Source organism: Solanum dulcamara, chromosome 5 (assembly GCF_947179165.1).
Source record: "Solanum dulcamara chromosome 5, daSolDulc1.2, whole genome shotgun sequence".
NCBI classification, from domain to species: Eukaryota; Viridiplantae; Streptophyta; class Magnoliopsida; order Solanales; family Solanaceae; genus Solanum; species Solanum dulcamara.
This window is the reverse complement of record NC_077241.1, coordinates 9,067,130-9,074,583: the sequence shown is the minus strand read 5'-3', so window position 1 is coordinate 9,074,583 and position 7,454 is coordinate 9,067,130.

The following is a 7,454-nucleotide window of genomic DNA, read 5'->3' as shown; positions in this document are numbered from 1 at the left end:
ATTTATTAGAATTACCAGTAATTGCATAATAGTTTATTAGAAAATTCAGGAAATACTCAATATCTTTAACATGATTTTATATATCCAAAGTTTTCAACCTACTTGAAGGCAACATAAACAATATAGAATCATAAACTCTAAAAAAAATGTTGAAGGAGATATTTAATTCTTCATTACGCTATTTAATTACATCAAAAAGGTAAATATCACCAAGCAACAAGCTCACCATATATACACAATTTTTTTTCTTCTAACAAAATGAATGTTATCACTCCATGCCACACTTTCAAAGCCAAACTTTTGTACATTTTTCTCTAGACATCAATTTATTTTTCTCACAGCAATAGGAATTCTAACAAAGTTCTTGCCATCACTCCATGCGAAACTTCCAAAGTTAAATTTAATCCTTCGGTAAGTAGATATGATTTTGACCTCAAAGGAAATCTTCTTTGTCTTGAAATTAAACTTCAAGACATTTGGACTTACTTTAATTGCAACATTTTTTGGAGGTTTAACAACCAATTTATATACAGAGTTGACATCTCCAACGTTGGTAACCGTTCTCTTGACAATAACCGAATTTTTAAGATTTGGGATCGATATCGAAGGAAGATTCAAATCCAACCTAGAAGGTACTTTATTGGGACATATAGTAGAATTTTTTGATACGAAAAATTCTGAAGTTGCATTACGAGCCATATCATTATTATAACCCAAACTACAAAAATAATTCGAATAATCATTTTTATCCATATCATAGATTAAGCCAGGATCCATTGCTCCATATGGATTACAAATGCCATCTCCAATATCAAATGGATTAGAAAGATGGTCTCCTATTCCTTCTGAATAGATTTCAGATCTATATGTATCCTCATTCCATGCTACACATTATAAATTAATATTAGAATATTTTTTTTTGTAAATTTTAATGCCACAAAAAGAGAGAGAAACTACTTGAAGTATCTATTTTTATTGTTTTTATTATGTGTTTATAGCTAGAGTTCAAAAGTAGAATTACTTTGTTTATAATATTATTGTATTCAAAATTCAAAATTCAAAATTATGATAAAAATGAGGAAAGACCATACATTGGTTAATTCTGGAATAGTTTTTTACAAAATAGTATATATGTATATTCTTAAATATGCTAAAAATTAGGAAAAAAAATATCTCAATAGTTAAACTTTTGTATATTAATTAATAGTGTAAAACCCTTTTGTATGATGAGATTAAAGTGAGCAATTAACAATGGATAATTAACTATAATTTTTTTTTATTAAATAACATAAAAAATAAATCAAACCTATTATAATAGGTTCAAATACATTTTATATATTGTAAAAATAACACATATAAGTTAAAAAGCATTTACTCAATGAAATTTGGGAGGGTATAAGGTAGTGTAACAATGAAATTTACCCCCTCCTTTTTAGTCTGTCCCAAAAAAAATATTCCTCCCGTCTTATTTTAATTATCAGAATAAGATCTTACACAACCCTTAAGAAAAAATTAATAAGGGATGCAATTTGACTAAGATAACTCTATTATAAATATTCTTCAAATATTATGGGAATTAGCCTCTATTGATGAATTATTAAATTTATACATTAAATATCATGATTGATATGTTCTATATTGAATAATAGGCAAGGAATATCAAAAATTTAACAAAAAGTAGTCTACTAACTTTAAAATGACTTTTTTGAAAACTCTAGTAATAGAGTAGAGTTGTAGTAATAACTTTTTCCATATTTCAAAATGACTTAATTACTAAGGGTAGAGTATGATAAAAGTGACTACTTGTTTCTTGATTGTTTAAATTGACAACTAATTTGGAATAACTATTTTTAGTATACCTGACAATTAAAATAGGACGGAGAGAGTATCATCTTACTATATAATTAGAAATATTATAATTTTAAAATTCTTTTTTACCTCTTAATGAAATGATTTACAACCATAATATATATTTAAGGATTAATTATTTCAGATCACATATTTTTTTTAAAATTTTTTTTTAAATATCGTGACAAATCAAATTGTCCCTCATAAAATGAAACGGATCGAAAGGAGGGAGAATAATTTAAAATATTTGTAGTGACAGTGCAGATTTGATAGCTGCAGGAGACCAATTAGGATGTGCCACTTGAAGAAGTGCAACAATTCCTGAGACATGAGGAGCTGCCATGGATGTTCCTGACATGAGTTCGAATCCATTATCTCCTTTATGAGGAGTAAATGCTGACAGTATACTAACACCAGGAGCTGCAACATCAGGCTACAATAATATTTGATGCAAGTCATTGGAATAATTAGAGAAAAACAATTCAACAAGAAATTGTAATATATATTAAGAGTAGTACTAGTGGCATATCAAATATTTAAATATTGAGGGGTTAGTTTGAAGATTTTTAGTGTCGAATTCATTGTACATCTGAAATTATTAATTTTAGAAGTTACATATCTATCCATTTCAATTGAAGTGAGGGATGAAGTTTAATAATTAATTTTTTTTTGTTTGATAGAGTGTATTAGAAAATATAATATATGCATTGGTTTTGTGTAGTAGTAATAGTAATTTATTTGGTACAGTTTTTACCTTATGTATACACTCTATTATGTATTGAGGTGATGTATTATTATTGCTAATATTATGAATTTCTATGTATTAATAATGCAAAGATTTTAATTTATGCTTAGCATAGTTAAATACCTGATTACCCCTCAAAACTTTTTTTTACATCTTTTCCACTATATTTGTGGAGGGTATCTTTGTAAATAAGTATTTTTTTTTAAAAAAAATGTAATGCATGCTATTTTTAATACATCAAACCAAACAATGCATAAAAAATAATCTATGCATAATTAATGCAAATATAACTAAAACAATCATTACTAATATACTCTATTTAACATTATTCTTATACACCCTACCAAACGATCCCGTCTTGAACTAAAGAGGTGAATCATGTAGCAAAATGTTCTTTAAATCTTGTGGTGTTAGACGAGTCATTATTAGCATTAGAGAGCTACTAAATTTGAAAAGTGTCATGCTTTTTCTCAAAGACAAAAAAGATACTAAGACACTTCAATTGAAACAGAGGAAATAATATTTACTGATTTATTTATTTTTGGTGATTTTCACACACACGCACACTATATATAGGTATGTATGTACGTACGCATGCATGCATGCATGGATAAAAAAAATAATGATTTCAATTACAACAAACAACAACAACATATCCACTAAAATTTCACAAGTAGGTTTGGGGAGGGTAAGATATACACAGACCTTACCACTATCTCATGGAGATAGAGAGGCTATTTCTGAAAGACCCTCGGCTCAAAAGTCACAGTCCCAAGTAAGAGAGAAAAATGAAAAACGATATAAATTTTACGAGACAGGAACAATAACGATAGCAAAGTAATGTGATAATCAAAGGCAATAACAACACAACTATATAGGCACGCCTAGACCTACGACCACCCTAAACCGACACCCGATAAGACACCATTCTATCCCCTACTAGCCTTCGACCCTAATCTGCGACCTCCACTCATTTCTATCTAAGGTCATGTTCTCGGTGATATAGAGTAGCACCATATCTTGTCTAATCATCTCTCTCCAATACTTTTTCGATCTACCCCTACCTCTCCGCATAACCTCCAACTCCAACCGCTCGCACCTCCTAATTGGGTCATCGACATCCCTTCTCTGCACATGCCCAAATTATTTCAATCTCACTTCTCTCATCTTGTCTGTCACGCCCCGGGAGGGTACCCTAGACGTAACCGGCACTTAGAAACCATTTCTGGCTCCCAAGCGAACCATATAGCCTGATCACACATCCGTTCATTCATTCAATCAGTGAAAGACAAAAAAAATAAAGAGAATATTCGGTGGGCAACTCAAAACATCAATCTAACTCAAAGAATAAAGGCCATGGGCCAACAAATCAACTCTAATATTTGTCATTTAAAAATCATTTGACAAGAATAATTCAAGGATAGAAATACTTGATCGACCCATCACTATCTAGTCTATGAAACCTCTATCACTACTTTATAATTGGTGCCAATGACATGTTTATGGTTACCTCAAATCAAATGAAAAGGGCTAACTCGACGCAAGAATAACATAAGCGGTGTCCTCCGAATGTAGGAGAGGACTCACCAATGCGCTGAATGCGAATAGATCCCCAATGATGCTCCTATTGACGATCTCTTAAACCTGTCTCTGCATCATGAAATAATGCAAGTCCAAATGGACGTCAGTACATGGAATGTACGAGTATGTAATATGGCAGAATGAAACATACCTCAAGGAAGAATATCATCGGTCCAAATATCTCAAATTAGAAAGATAAGAGAGAACAAATAAGGCATCATAAGTCTAAAGTAAGAATACATTTTTTTAGACAAAGACCAATCACACATCATACAATCCAATCCAATCCAATCATACACAATACAGTTCAATCAAATCGTATATCATCCGATTCAATCCAATCGTATACAATAGATTCAATCCGGTCATATACGATCCGATCCAATCCAATCATATACCCTTCAATCGTACACTATCTAATCACGTATCATATAATCCAATCCATCACTCATCACCTAATTCGATCATATAAAATCAACTCAACAACCAACTCAAAGGACTCAACTCAATAACTATGCAAATTAAATTATGCAATGTTTTACAATTCAACTCAATCATCTACAATCACATTCAAACCAATCATATCAAGCACAATCCATTCAATTGGGAGTTTCTCTAATCGACAACCATCACCATATGAGCGAGTGATAGTACAATAAGCCGACGTTGTTTCCACATCTGTTCCTACCTTGCCAGGGTATGAATGAATCAACTAATCACGGATTCAATCCAACCAAGTCCTATAATATAAGGACAAACATTTTGGGGAAGCATTCGACTTTAACGGTTCAATCCCCTCCTATGTTTGGCGACGTTGTTATTGGGTTTGAGTATGGACTTACTCTTACCCAATTCGGTGCTCGATACTCCTCCCAAGACTCAATATGCTCATATCTATCAGGTGAGTAAGATACTCAAAATACTCATTTAGTCTTATTGGACTCTTTTCAAAACTCAACTCAAATCTGGCCTCATTGGACCTTCTTTCAAATCGACTCATCTCAAATCATCAAACTCTTCCTTTAAAATTTATGCAACCTCAACTATAACACCCCTCAAAATTTTTCCCTAAGATTTGGACCTTTCTTGTATATGTGTAAGGTTGAACTCATTTATTGTGAAGTATATGCTTGAGTTAAGATGAGTTCCTGAGTAATTGAAGAGTGTTGGAGGTGATGTGGGGTCACAAAGAACCTCTAGGACCAAGCTAAGTCCAAAAGGTTCATCGTGGCTAAGTTTTTGATTGAGTTCGTTTAAGGGGTCGACTTCTAACGACCCTATCTTTTGAAAAATGACAATCTGGGTAGCTAACGACCTATTAAATTAAAGATCATCGAGTCTTCTTTCCAACGCCACCAAGAACGTAATTTTTGGAGTTCAGAGTCAAAAGATATGATGATCCTAAGACGAACTAGCACGGCAAGAATTTTAGGCCTGGATTGCAATTGCTGGAAAACTGGGCTTGGCGCCACAGTGGCGTGATACGCCACTATCGCTCCAGGAACATTCCTCAGTAGTTTGGTCCCTAGCGCGGCACGCCACTACGAGATGTGCAGGGTTTTTCAAGAAAAATTTCCACAACCCGCTATAAGGGCGCGATGCGCCACTATCGCGCCAAGAATATACCTCAGTAGTTTGGTCCTTGGCACGGTACGCCACTATAAGATGTGCAGATTTTAGGCGTAATCGGCCTGGCGCTGCAATGGCGCGATGCGCTACTATCGCGCCAAGAGCATTTTTGCCTATTTTTTAGAACTTTTGAAAAGGAGCAATTTGGGAATTGTCCCAAATTATATATGTATCACCCTTGGGCATTTTGGGATCACAATTTACAGCCTCTCTGTCTCTCTAAAAAAAGCCCTAAGAGTTTCTCTCTCTCTCTTCTTCTTCTTCTCCTCCATTTCCAATAAGGAATTGTTCCCAAGAGCTTCAAGACTCCAAGTTTCCATTGAAGACCCAACAACGAGGTTTCTTCAAGAATCTATTCTAAAGTATGTAAGGCTATCTAAAACATGGGATGAGTCCACCCATGTGCCCTACTCTTGCTTTGAGGTTAGAGTTCCATGAGAATGGAGTTTCCTGGTATGGTTTGTGTTTTAATGAGTTTCGTCTCCTATTAATTTAATCCTAATTGTGTTGATGTTGTTGAGCTAAAAGTTCCTAAAACCTTCATGTTAGTGTGAGTTGATAGAGATGACTTATTAATATGTTTTGTTGATCTCTTTAACCATGTGATTATGTTGCATAAGTCAATTTCCTTAAATGTGTTATTCTACTTGAATTATTGGGCTAAAGCCATAGAGTTGTGGTGAGTCTTGAGGAGATGTCATAAATGCTTATCTAAATGAGGCTTGATTGAGTTGATTGGAGGATAGAATTGACAAGTGGACGAGGTCCTAAATAAGACTTGCCATTATGACTTAATTGAGTTGAAATGAGAATAGAGTTGACGAGTTGGCAAGGTTCTATATGAAACTAGCCGTGAGGGCTTGTTTGAGATGATTGGAGGGAGTCTTATAAGCATGGAGTCATGGGAGGAGTATCGATCACCAAATAAGGTGAGAGTATAGTCCATACTCGAACCCCAGAAACTACGCCGCCAATGTAGGTAGGGATGGAACCGTTAAAGTCGGATGCTTCCTATGGAATCGAACTGTTAAAGTCGAATATTTCCCATTTTATTGTCCTAAAATGATAGGACTTGACTAATCGGTAGAATCCATGATTAGGGAGGCGTTCATGCCCTGGCAAGGTATGGACGGATGTGGCAACAAGGTCTGATTGTTGTACTATCACTGGCTCATAGGTGATGGTTGTTGGATAAGAGAAACTCCCATTTAGGTCTTAATAGTGCTCCGAGTCAGTTGTGTTAAGTGGCTTATGAGTTAGTCTCGTCTAAACCATTTCTTGTTAGACTTAGGACACTTGAGTGAATTGTCATTCATTTATGAGTTGTGATCCCGAGTTGATATTGATGTTCTCTTGATGTTTGTTTCATCCAGCCATTTTACATACTCGTACATTCCACGTACTGAGGCCATTTGGCCTGCATCATTTCATAATGCAGAGACAGGTACCAGAGATCATCGACCAACACACCGTTGATTATCTACACACTTCCAGCTACGTGGTGAGTCCTCCTAGTTTCCGGAGTATCTTGAGCTCCTTGTATAATTTTGTGTTGTCTCATTTATTTTTATTTTTGGTAGCCATGGGCTTGTCATTGACACCTCCTAGACTTTGATAGAGGCTTCATAGACTAGAGTGTGGGGAGGTTGGA